The 13,788-nt window shown below is 44.3% G+C and overlaps 1 long non-coding RNA gene across 1 annotated transcript; it reads left to right on the top strand.

Moving 5' to 3' along the window:
* The first annotated feature begins 6,044 nt into the window (after positions 1 to 6,044).
* On the top strand, positions 6,045 to 13,344 carry LOC119253433 (uncharacterized). The gene is made up of 3 exons (XR_005127080.2): positions 6,045 to 6,086; positions 11,495 to 11,699; positions 12,766 to 13,344. It is a non-coding gene; the product is annotated as an uncharacterized LOC119253433 (long non-coding RNA).
* Positions 13,345 to 13,788: the final 444 nt, after the last annotated feature.

Here is a 13,788-nt window from a genome sequence, read left to right as displayed (position 1 = left end):
GTATGATTCAAGGAGGCTTTGGTTAATTTGCAATCTATGTTTGTCATCAGTACCAATGTCCCCTATCGACAGGGAATACATTGGAGTGGAAGCCTGAACCCGAGAATACATAGTGTTGTTCCCTGTATATACTGATTTTTCCTATACACACGTGCGTATGTAAAAGTTTAATTTGTAAAATAGGCACAGGAAGAGCTTAATAGTGATAATTAATGATAAACTGAAAAAATTACAACAATAGAGCCTCCCTGGTGGCTCAAGGAGTTAAGCATAGCACTGTGAAGCTGTCCGCAGCCTCTGCAGCACAAGTTCAATTCCCGGCCAGGCAGGGAGCTACCCACATGGCGTAGCAGACCTCTCCTGTCTCACCCTTTGCTCCCCTCAGCAGTGTATTTCAGTCAGTCTGCCTGTTCTGCTCCCCACTCTATCTCTGGTGAATCCTCTCAACCCCTGTTCCTCTGGCCTGTACTCCAGTTCTTGTCTGCATAAATAAATAAATCTGTAAAAAAAAAAAAAAAGAAAAATTACAATATACCGTAATAATGTTATCTGAATATTCTCTCTCATTCAAAATATCTTTTTTATGTAATATTTTTGGACCACAGTGAACTGAGGATAAGTGAAACCACAGAAAGTGAAGCATGGATGAGAGGGGACTGCTCTGCTCCAATTTATCCAATCTTCACCCAGCTTCCATTTAGTCAACTCTGGCTTTGAGTGTGGGCAGCACCAGGAGGGGAAAGGAGCCACACTAGAGAGCGCATGAGTCATCTGTGGGCCCTCCCTGTGCCCATTTGTTCCAAAAAGCTTAAGCCTTGGTCAGGAAATGGTCTGCTTTTCTGGAAAATTCGTGTTAGCTGGCGTTTTTCTAAGAGCGTGCTAATTCATCTAATTGGTACAGTTGTCAAAAGCATGACTCCTGAGCTGGGAGCCCACTCCACTGCCTACCAGCTGCGCAGTCTGACAAGTCACTCCATTCCCGTGCCTCTCTTTTCTCATATGTAAAATATGGGCCAGAATAGCACCTACCTTGGGCAGGGGGGAAGGGAGTCAATGAGTTCATATGTGTAACACCCTTAGAGCGCTGCATGAATGACGCACTAGATAGACATCAGCTTCTATTTCCACCACTGCTGCTGCCTTTGCTTCCGTGATGATTATTCACGGTGAGCTAGGAGGTGGAAAACGTATTCTCAGATTCTCCCACAATTAAAACCAGACCCAAAAGGGACTCAGAGGGATTGTCAGATTTAGAAAATAAAAATAAAGAATATCCAGCTAAATTAGAATTTTTAGATAAATAAGGAATTTTTTTAGTGTTTAAGAACATTCTGTGCAATATTGGGGGCTTACTTACACTAAAGTAGTATTTTTGTTTATCTGAAATGTAACAGGGTCTTGTATTCCATGTGCATCTCCTATCTGGGAGGTGCTTTGCTCCTCGATGCCCCCCTGGCCCTTGGTGCTCTGGACTCACACACACACTCCAGGGACAACACTGTTGCCTCCAATCTTTCAAAGGGGCCAGAGATAGAAGCAGAGTCTGGGATGGGAATTCTTGTTTACCTAAGACTAAGAAGGCAGTGAGGGAGGGAGAGGAAGGTCAGGAAAGAGAAGCAAGGAAGCTGTCCCTAAGGAGGACATGGCATGGGCCTGAGCCCCTGGGATACTCTGCAGTGACGTGACACTCAGCATGGGCCCAACCGGAGGGGAGGGGATCAGCCTTTTGTACACCTGCCTCAGTCACTGACCACAGTGTGTGAAAAAGGCAAGTCACCCCTGATCTGAAGTACCCTGGCACCTGGCTTGCCCCCAACCTGTCTTCTTCACATCCAAACACAGAACCTGAGCTCCAGGCTCAGCTAACTCCCAGACAGTGGCAGTCAGTGGCGGTCAGTGCAATGGCTCAAATAAACTCACCCAGACTTCACCTTAGACAAAGCAGGTACTTCCTCATGTGAACAGAACGGCAACCTGTGTGGAGGGACTGAGCCACCCACCAGCCACACTCTACGGCATGCTGCCCAGTGCAGTCCGTGTGGTTGGTCTGTGGAGCTGCCTACAAATGCTCCTTTTGAGCTGTTGTTTGGCAAGTGTAAAACAGACATAGGACTAAAAAGATGCAGTTTCATTCAAAAGCTCTTGAAGGGCCTCCCCGGTGGCGCAACAGTTGAGCACTGGGCTGCGAAGCTGTCTGCAGCCTCTGCAGCACCGGTTCGATCCCCGGCTGCCGACAAGGGTCCCACATGGTGAGCAGACCTCTCCTCCCGCGCCCGCTGCTCCTCTCAGCAGTATATTTCATCAGTCTGCCTGTTCTACTCCCCGCTCTGGCTCTGGTGAATTCTCTCACCCTCCCACACTTCTGACTGTACCTAGTGCTTGTGTAAATAAATAAATAAATAAATAAATCTAAAAAAAAAAAGACTTAAAAAAAAAAAAGAGCTCTTGAAAAATCGCCTGCATCTTTTTTTAAATCTAGAAATTCATAAGCATAGGCTGTATATTTTGACAAAATTATCTGGGTGTCTTGGTTATCAGATTTCCAAAAAATAAAACAAAACCAGGGTTTATTTAAATGTGCAAAAGATCACCCTACCCAACCTTGAGGCAATTAGGAACTTCTTTGTGACAGGTGAAAAGGCACCTGGCACTTTGCATTTGCTTTTAGAAAGGGGCTTGTTTCAGCTGAATACATCTTTTTCAAAAGAAGCCAGAAAGAAAAAGAAAAATACCTGATGGTCTCACTCATAGCAGGAATCTAGAAAACTTAAATAAGGGACCAGGAAAATGAATAACTATAAGAAAGTAAAAATCAAAATCAACAAAAATCTATGAACCAGAGACACTTTTGGGGGGTGGGTGGAGGGAGGGGAGGGATTGGGGTCAAAATGGGGGGGGTTGAAATTGTATGGGGAATATAAAAATAAAATTTATTATAAAAAAAAAAAGAAAGACTGCAGTTGAAAAAAATAAAAAAACATGGAGCAGAGAGGTATGTGAACAAGAAGCTGCACTTGCTTCTTACTTAGCCTTGGACTTGTACCAGGGACTTGGGGACATGGAAGGAGACACTTGAAAGAGACAGAGACATGGGTGAGAGACATGAGGGGAGGTTAACAACAGCAGCCTTTGTTTTGACTTATATTTTGATTTTTTTTGTTTATTTTCCAGCCTTGCCTGGCCCCTTCTGGCCCTTCCCCATGGGTCCCCACCAAAAAGCGCCTTGACTTGTAGCAAGCGTTTGGGCCTCAGTGGCCCTGCTTTGGACCAACCCTGTTTGACTGGGCATTTACCCACTAGAGGATGGGTAACTTAGGGTGTTTCATTTGGAAATTACTATCCTTTCTTCTTTTCTCTCTATTGCACATTAATTCTATTAAATCTCTCTTCTAATGAAAAAAAAAATTACTAGACTTAAAAGTACCCCCGACCCCCTGTCTCACCCAACTCAATCAAACATTGGGAGACAACCTCCCGGAGGCCTCAGACCACAGTCCAGTCCAGGTCAGCACACAAGTGCCCTGCTGAAGGGTAAACATGATGTGTTTTGATGCCAGGGTTGTTCAGAGGAAGTCTTGCCAAACCACCCATCAAGTGTCCCTCTCCCACACGTTGTACAGGCCTCTCCCTCAGGCAGAATTGCTCCCTCACTTGTCTTCCTACAGGGACCACACCCTCCCACGTACTTCACTGTCAATGTCCTGCAGTGAAAACAAGTACTCATTGGGTGTGTCTTCTGTTCCAGGTACAGTATTGGATGCGTCTCCTTCCATACTCACCACACGTAATGTTGACACTATTTGGTAGTGATAACAGGTGCTGGCTGGCAAGTCTCTTTACAAATGAAGAAACCAAGGCAGGAGGATGAACGCGAGTGGGCAACACACAGGGAAGTCAGGTGAGCACCCGCCACTTAGGTCCTTTACCAGGAACCCACAGACCATCAGGTATGAGGTGAAGTTTTCTAGTAAATGTGGGACCACACCTGGGGACTTATTACACAGCAGGGGAACTTGGACCCCACCACCCACCCACATGTACATAATCCAACCAGAGAAACAGATCAAGAAGTACTGGATAGGGAAAGGAGTCTTCATTTTATGCAAAATGGAGGAAGCGAGGGAGAGTGAAGTGAGGGAATGGGTTTGAAGGCAGACGGACTTCCCCACAAGCTCACTCTTCCTTCCTGAGGTGTATGTTATAGACTCTACCCACCCACACCTCATCTTCTGAACTTGTAAGGGGGGCTAATAGCCAAGGGCCTGGGGCAACGAGAAGAAAGGAGATTTCCCCTCATACACACACATACATACTTACATGCACACTCATTCACACACATGTACACACATACTTGCCATAGAGTTTGGCTCAGATTTGGGCTGCAGTTAGTGTACATTCCTCCTCCCTCTTCCAGAAAAGATTTGCCCTGTGGCTGTTCCTCAGATAACATCTTTCACAGACATGTAAAGTGGATAGCATGTTCTAAATGTCTTTGGGAGACATACCTGCCTCTTGTTTGACCAGCCTTCTCTTCCTCCTCTGTCAGGAATCAGTGCCTCCTCCTCCTGACCACTCCAGGTAGCAGTCTGCAGGCCCTCCTACCGCCTTTCCTGAACCAACCTCACACCCCTGCAGGTCCTGTCAAAAGGCAGATTCTGACTCAGAAATTCCAGAGAAGTGCCTTTGCAGACCAGTTCTTAGCTGGGGGCCAGACAGCTGCTCTGTGACCACACCCACCTGCCCAGAAAGCCACAGGGAGCTCTTGACTGCGCAGGTTGTCCTCAATTCTCAGCTTGGCACAAGAAGATGAGGGCTAAAATGAACTCCTTGGTAATAGTCCCCATACAATTCCCACCCGCTTATTTTGACCGTAATCCCTCCTATCCCCCGACCCCTGCACCGGAATGTATCTCTGGTTTGTAGTTGCTTGTTGATTTTGATTTTATCATGATTAGTCTTTTCCCTGGTCCCTTGTTTAGGTTTTCTAAATTTCTGCTATGAGTGAGTCCATCCTGGTATTTTTCTTTCATTCTGGGTTATTTCGCTAAGCATGTCCCTTCCAGCTCCATCCATGTTGCTGCAAACTGCATGAGTTTATCTTTTTTGATTGCTGAGTAATATTCCATGGTGTATATGTACCACATCTTCTTGATCCAGTCATCTATTTTTGGGCATTTGGATTGTTTCCAAAGCTTAGCTATTGTAAATAGTGCTGCTATAAACATAGGGGTGCAGGTGCCCTTTTGAATTAATGAAAATGCATACATTGTACACGAATGAAAAATGATGTAAATAATATATAAAATAAAATAAACACAACACATGCCATCCTAAAAAAAAAAAATAATCCAGATGATGAAAGTGTAAAAATAGCTGATAAAATATGAAGCTGATTGAAAATGAAGAACAGTAAGTGATCATTTGCCTGACAAGACATACAAACATTTTATAAAGCTATAAAAATTAAAATACCATGAAAATGTTACCAAAAAATATTCAAATAAATCAGTGGAACCCATATTCATATGATAATTTGTATATAATAAAAGTTACATATTAAGTTAAAAAAATAAAAAGAGCTCCTAGGAGTTGGCTAGGTATTTGATTATTTATAATTTATTCAGCAGGTATTCATTGAACGGATGTCCTATGGGCTAAGCATGGCTTTGCATACCAGCTCTTTTTTTTAAAAAAAAAGATTTATTTATTTTTATACAAGAGTTAGGGTACAGGCCAGAGGCATGGAGGGTGAGAGGATTCACCAGAGACAGAGCAGGGAGCAGAACAGGCCGACAACAGATATACACTAATGAAAAGGAGAGGTCTGCCCCGCCACATGGGACCCTCGCTGGCTGGCTGGGATGGAACCGGTGCTGCAGATGCTGCGGACAGCTTCACAGCAGCTTCACAGCACGGCGCTCAACCCATTGTGCCACCAGGGAGATTCCATACCAGCTCTTTTATGATAAAAAATAATCTCCCTTTGTGATGTGATCCGCTTATGAAATAGTGTGCTTTGCTACTGTCGCTATGTGTAGCTTTCTCTTGAGCATGGTGGTGGAGTTCTGGAAAATTTCCACGCACGGGTATGTCTGTAAAATTGTGTCATTTCTAACCACTTAAAGTAGGAATAAACATATGTCAAGAAACAAAGAAATATACATAAAAGAGGTCAGTTGTAGCCTGCAAGCATCCCCCAGCCCTTCCACACAGGACAGGGCGTTCCATCCAGCTCAGCAGCCAGCTTTGGAGGCACAAGTCCTCCCTGCTCACCACCCACTGTCTGGAAGGAAACCCAAGTGCCTTCACCACCATGGCAGAGATCTAAGCTTCTGATTTCACCCCTCAGGTTTCAAGTTAATCCAGAAACGTGTGCGTTGTACTGTTTATGTGTTCCAAAAGTGAGCCCATTGAAGTGAGACAGCTTGAGATCTGTGTGTGTTATCTTAGTAACCGGGTTTGAAGGGGAGGAAGATCCTTAAAATAACAGCTGTTATCTGCAGTGTTCTCATCTGCCAAGTATTGTCTAAATCTTCACATGGTAACAATGTTAAAATTACCAGAAAAGATCATTATCTCCATAATACTGCTGAGATGCTTAACAAGACAGGATAAGGAAAAGGAAAAGGAAGGTAATTTAGTGCCTCCCCAAAGACCTGGCGACCTTCCCTGTGACAGGACGGAGGAGCATACAGAGGGACAGAAGAAGGAGGCTCCTTTGGATGGTAAAACAACTTGAAACACACTAATTATGTAAGTAGAATAGACACAACCACGGTCTAGAAAAATTAAGGCTTCCAAGAATAAGGGGGGCAAAAAGAACATCAGTGTTAACAACAGTTGAATGAGTTACAATAAATTCCCTTTTCCATCTACTTAGGAATATGGTTTCAGTGCTATTTTTTGTTTTTTTTAAGTGCCTCTGGCTCGAAGCTACAATGTCCCAAATGCTTTAGGGAAGTAGCCTTGGAAGAAAAGAAAAGAGCAGCATGATCCTTTTTAGCCAGCAGAAAGAAAAGAAAATAACAGTTGGAGTATGTGTGAAAAGAATCATTTCTCTCATTTCTTTCATTCTGTTCTGATTTCAAGTATAGTTATGCTTATTATGAAATATTTGGGGGAAAACAGATTTTTAAGAACAAGAAGAACCATCCATCAAAACCATGACAGTAACTTGAATATTCTTTCTACACATTTATGCATATTTTTAAAAATTCAGTGTCCAGGGCCTCCTTGGTGGCACAAGCGGTTAAGACACAACCTATGAGGCTATCCGCAGCCACTGCAGCATGAGTTTGATCCCCAGCCAAGGAGCTACCCACATGGTGCAACAGACCTCTCCTAACTTACCCACTGCTCCCCTCAGCAGTGTATTTCAATCTGCCTGTTCTGCTCCCAACTCTGTCTTTGATGAATCCTCTCAAACCCCCCACATCTCTGGCCTGTATCCCAATTCTTGTATGCACAAATAAATAAATCTTTAAAAAAATTCAGTGTCCAAAGAAAATTTCAAAGAACACTCACATACTTTTTCCTTGGATTCACCATTTGATTACATGTGTCTATTATCATTCTCTCAGATGCTTTATCTTTGTCTAAACCATTTGAGAGTGATTTATAGACACCTTGTATACTTACTCCCCAAATATTTTAACTGGGTTTTCTTCAGAAAAGGACATTCTGTTACATAAGCACAGTAAAAAAATCAAAACCAGGTGATTCAGCAATGAACAATGCTATTATCAAATAACAGGCCATGTGTGATGTTGTCTGTTGTCTCAGTGATGCCTGTGATAGTCTTTCCTCCTTCCCAGCATCAGTCCAGAATAACACAGGCATTCACTGTCAGTTCTTTTGAGTCTCCTAGCACTGGAACAGTCCCTGAGCTTCTCAAAGTATTCTTTTTTTTTTTTTTTTAAAGATTTATTTATTTATTTATACAAGCAGGTACAGTCAGAAGCACGGGAGCATGGGAGAATTCACCAGAGCCAGAGCAGTGAACAGAACAGGCAGACTGATGAAATACACTGCTGAGGGGAGCAGTGGGTGCGGCAGGAGAGATCTGCGCACCTTGTGGGACCCTCTCTGGTGGCCAGGGATTGAACCGGCACTGCAGAGGCTGCGGGCAACTTTGCAGCCCAGCACTCAACTGCTGTGCCACCAGGGGAGGCCCAATTCTCAAGGTATTCTTGACCTTAAAGTTGTAGAAAATATATTCAGTCATTTTCATAGAAGATCTTTCAGGTTAGGTTTCCCTGTCATCTCCTGAAGAACTGATTCAGGTCATACATTCTGGACAGTGGTGCCACAGACGTGCTCAGTGATCTTGTCTGGATGTCGTCTCCAGTGTTAGGTGCTGTCTTCTGTCCCAATAGTGCTAATTTGAGCTTCCATCCTTGCTTGTTATCTGGGTCTCTCCAAGGTTAAGTTACCATATTTCTATACACTGATTTTTAAAAGCAAAAATCCCAGTTATTTTTATGGAAGCATCAACTTACAATGTTCCTAGGATTTTAAGTAACAAAAAGACAAAGAAAATTGTTTGATTTCTCCAAAGATGGTGAGGCATGGAGAAAGAGGGTCTCTGCAGTGCTGGAGAGGAGATTTCCATCTTCCATCCTCCAGCCCATGAAGCAACTGTGAGAGATGTGGTGAAGTCAATAAGCAGAAAAGCAGCAGTCTTGAGCACAGGAGAAATCTGCAGAGGCCAGAGACAGCTCTAACTGAGCCATTTGGCTGTGACTCTAGGCTGTCTGAACACCTAGCACAGCATCACTCCAGACATCAGGCAAATCTTGCCACCACCAGAAGAATAAACAATAGATGTTTGACCAGACTCACCCTTCCACATAAGACATCCATTAAGCTTTTATGACCCACTCCTTCATTTCTCACATGGAGATTTTATGTGACTAGTGAGATAAGGATCCCCTAAATGTATACAATGCACTCCCCACCACTTATCTTTACCTAAGGCTATCACAGATACTCTGTTAAAAGGATTGCTTTGTTATAGAATAACAAGCTGGAACAGGAGAGTGGCCACAGCTGAGCAGAATGCCCTGGTGTCTCTCCCCAGGCTAGTCTGAATTTCTGACTCTGAAAATAAAACTCCTTTAGTAACCTTTTTAGCTGTGATGACTTCAGTTGATAGCAACACCCCCAAGGACATTGGAGATGCTTACCAGACAGATGACAGCTGCCCCCCAAAGTCAAGAACACAGACTGTCAAACTTGGCCTTTATCAGAACACATTATGGGGTTCATGGAAAGATTGATTCCTGTACCCCCAAGTTTATGATTCAGAATGAGTGGGATGGAAGTCAGATTTTGCATTTCTAGCAAAGCCCCACTAGTACTAATGCTGCTGTTCAGGGGTCACCCATTGAAAATCGCTGGTCTACACTCCTTTAGATGATGACAACTAGCACTGTCCTCCCAAACAGAGGACCCATTTCTCTGGGAGTGACCTTACACCTTGCTCATCTGAGAAGCCCTTGGACCCCACCTCAAAGTTTACTGACCTCCAGCTCCTCACATCACTTCTGTTTGTTATTGGCTATAAAAATACCTCGTCCAAATCATTGAACTTAGATTTAAAATAATAATTTTTATTTTAATAAAAAAATAAGGATTTGTGACACTACAAAGATTGAAAATTCCTTCTAGATTCTCTACTCCAAAATCACTGCTTCCTCATTTGCAAGTAACTGAAATGCTTACAATGTAGACACTCTCTGGAGCCCCAGCTGCAGGGATCCTGATTCATGGAGCCGAGGGCCAGGAATCAACACTTTAATCAGAAAATCTCAGAGAAACATCACATAAACCCTCCCCATGGCCTCCATGGATTCACTGCAGCAATTCATGTCTCCTTTAAAAAATCCTTTTGATGTCATAATTTCAGGTTTTCAGGTCTAATCTCCCAGCCAGGAATGGATCCCGGGCTGCAGTGGCGGTGCTGAGTCCCAGGTTCAAGAAGCCACAGCAGGAATTTTGCTGATGCTCAGATAAGAAAGCAAAAAGAGGCAAATTTGTTTAGAGAAAGAGAAAGTTTATTAAGGAGAAAAGCTACAGAAATGAAGTGGGACTCCCAGGCTGGTGGAACTAGGCCAGGGAGGAGCAAGGGAGACAAAGTGGAGTCTGCCTCAGGGAATATACACCTTCTTTCCCTAATTATGCTGAAGCTCCACCAGTCTCTCTGTGATTGGTTAGTTCTCGGTGGTCTCTCTCAGTCTGCTACTATGCTTGGAATCTTCCTGCTTCATAGCCCTTATCAGAGAATCCCCCTTTTTATTGCTCTTGTCCAGAAACATCTGCTGTCACTGTCCTGGGGTGCTTGATTAGCCCCATTTAGAATTTGTTGCCCTTATCTCTGGAGCTTCTCTTACTCCTTTTGTTTCCCTTATCTAAGAAGCCTCTAACGCTCCCAAAGTCCCTGCCTGCACTGTCCTTGAAGCTGCCTAATTATCCCTAACTTGCTCTAGAACTTACTTTTTCCCCATTTTCCAGAGTAAGACTCATACCATTTTGGTGTTCATTAGAATTGTAACAGGGTGGTCCGCATGGAAAGGGGAGGTTGCAGGTTCTCTGCCCCACCCAGGGAAGGATGAAGCTGAGCACAGAGGAGGAGAAGCTGGAGAAGGAAGAAAGAAGAATTGAGAGCCAGAAAGAGACCTGGAGGAGGCACATGGAGCAGAGAGACATGTGAAGAAGCTGCACTTACTTCTTGGCCTTGGACTTGTACCAGGGCCTTGGGAGACATGGTTAAGAAATATTTAGAACAGACATGGGTGAGAGACCCAAGGGGAAGCTGACAGTAGCACACTTTATCTTGATTTTGGTTCCTGGCTGCATCTTTGTACTCTTTTCCTTCCACACTTGTCTGGTACCTTCTACTTTCTCCCCCTTTCCATGGGTCCCCACCAGAATGTGGCTTAGACTGTGGCAAGCTTTTGGGCCCCAGTGGCCCTGCGTTGGGCCAACCTTTTTTGGCTGGGTATTTACCAATGAAGGGATGAGTTACTTTGGAAGATTCATGTGAAAACTATTTTATCTATTCTTTTCCTCCTCTTCTCTTTATTGCACACTAATTGTATTAAGGTTCCTTTCCATTAAAAGTCTTACATACTGGGGTATGTTTTTTCTTGATGTGGCAGACAGCGGAACCTATTTAGAACAGGCAGGTTTGGGGGGTTTAGGGTGCCCCTCACCCTTCCCAGTAACTGAATCATCTAGAGAGTATGTAAAATGTCAATCCCAGAGGTTGTCTCCCCTTCCCACCCCCAGCTCTCAAGTCAGTGGTGAGTCTTTGTAAAACCATGTGCCCCGGGCAATACCGAGAAGCACTTTGGAGGAAAGTGATAGCTCGGCAGGACTAGGGTCAAGTCATCACTCAACAAATATTGACTTTCAGCATGAATAGTCTTAGTAAAACAGACCAGTTGGAGCTTGCTGGTGTAATTGCTTCTAATGCTATGAAAACATCTCCCAGGGCTGTTCCAGATGCCGCCTTTGAAGATGACCTTCACCCAACTTCTGGAGAGCTGGCAGAGAAGAGCTTTACTTTGAGGATTGAGGATGGCCCGATGCACACTTGCCTAGCCTTATTAACCTCCTCAGACAATGCCAACGATCCAAGATCCTCCAGAGCAGCCACCACCCAGAATCTATGATGACCTCTATGACATCCATAGAGGGTGGGCAAAGTGTTGGTGTCAACTGTCCCTGCCCCTGACTATGGCTAATGGATCCAGGCTGGGATACAGGACCCAAAGTGGACCAATTGTATTCACTTCCCTGGAAGCTGGATGGGGACCACTGCCAATAATTTATTTAGAAAATGATAGACCACCTAAAGGTAAAGCTTGGGGTGGAGGCAGTTAGGAGTCAAATGGAAAAACAGCTGTGAGATGTTCTCTCCTCAGAGACAAAGCCATGAGGATGCCATCAGGACTGGAACAGACATGAGTAGGGAGCCCTCTGCTCTAGTCTTGTGGTCCTTAGATGGCCTGCACCACCGGTGCTTCTGGCTCCATCTCGGTACTCTCTCTGATCTAGAGAAGTCTAAGGAAGTCTTCACATAATCTCCCATTATGAAAGTGGCCCAGGGCCCCCAAGCTATAGGAACTCCCTCCTCATGCTTCCTGAGTCCCGATCCAGCCTCCAATCTGGCTTTCAGGTGCTGGAAGTCTGTGTTTATCTGCCCACCTCCTCCCATAGTGGATTGTGAGCAAGCTCTCAAGAGAGGAAACAGGCTCTTTATTCATCCTTGTGTCTCTCAAAATGCTCAGTCCAATATCTGAGCCTACACAAATCTAGATGAGTGAAGGAGTGAGTGAGTGATTAAATAAATGAAAAAACTCCCAAGACAATCAGGATACAGGGATGAAAGTTGTCATCTGAGCAGTGAAGACATAAGGCCCAGGCCACAAGGCAGGGGAGTAAGCCAGGGTCTGGAGCAAGACCAGATCAAAGGTCAGTGTCTATATGTGTTTGGAGGAGGGCAAGGCTCAGTGATGATACCTGAGTTTAACTAGAAAGTTAGACTGGGAAGTGGGTAAGTGGTGGGAAGAGGGGAGACCTATGCAGTCATAGAGACAGGGAACAAGACAGGTACAAATACTTCCAGCAGGAAGAGGAAATTTACCTCACTCCCCATTCCCCAAACTTTCTGTTAATTGTTGCTTTTCCACATTTTCCAAACTCAAAACTAGTGTGCAATTATCTTGACCAGATTTTAATTGGGCTTCTCTCTTCATATAGCTCTTTCCTTCCATTGAGAAACAATAATTCAAATGCAAAGAGATCCATGAAGCACTGCGTCGGATAAAAACTCAGCGTCAACGTGGATGTCCATGAGCTTGGAGCCTCTAGGTTTCTGAGAGGCTGGTGGAAACATGGGGGGCTTCCACTGATGAAGAGAAGCAAGGCAGGAAGAGGTCCCAGCTTGCCCATTTGTTTCCCCACATACATTCAGCAGGACAGGGCAGCTAGTGGCCTTGTTAGGACAGCCTCTGGGTATGGATTTCCTGGCAGGCCTCACTTATTATTTCAGAATGCACAATACTCTACCAAGGAGCACTGCCTGCCCCTGTTAATCCCTTGCCATTGGACCACCTTCTCCCCTAGGTTGGCTTTGCAATTGCTTTTCTATTTTCCTGTGTGAGGTTTACATCAGCATCACATTTCAGTGACAATAAAAATGGTTCTGGCACCTTCCAAAGAGCATAAACCCAGCAAGCAATTAGTAATGAAGGGAGCTGTCAAGCATTGCTCTGAGCACACTCAGCAGGAAGGCACAATCCAATTTTTGGAATATTCAGAAAAGCAGACCACACAATTAAATGACTTTATTATGATGACTGTTTTCTACTGCAGTTATTTGAGTCATATTTGATGACTCTTTTAATATAAATGATTTATAATATTTCTAAAGAGACTCCTGCTACTAATGATGATGATAATGTTTGATGGGGGAGTCGTCAACAAAACTGTCTCCCTGTCCATACTCTAAGAGAATCTGTCCCTTCCTGCCCATCCACAGAGGTTGGGCAAAGTGTTGGTGTCAGCTGTCCCTGCCCTTGATTATGGCTAATGGATCCAGGCTGGGATACAGGACCCAAAGTGGACCAACTGTATTCACTTCCCTGGAAGCTGGATGGGGGCCACTGCCAATAATTTATTTAGAAAATGATAGACCACCTAAAGGTAAAGCTTAGGGTAGAGGCAGTTAGGAGTCAAATGGAAAAACAGCCAGAGGTTCCACTGAGATACAAACAGGGTGAA

This window comes from Talpa occidentalis, unplaced genomic scaffold (genome assembly GCF_014898055.3).
Source record: "Talpa occidentalis isolate TD23 unplaced genomic scaffold, MPIMG_talOcc4v2.1 talOcc4.10, whole genome shotgun sequence".
Taxonomy (NCBI): Eukaryota; Metazoa; Chordata; class Mammalia; order Eulipotyphla; family Talpidae; genus Talpa; species Talpa occidentalis.
The sequence above is the reverse complement of the archived record's forward strand: the minus strand, read 5'-3'. Positions and strand labels throughout refer to the sequence as shown.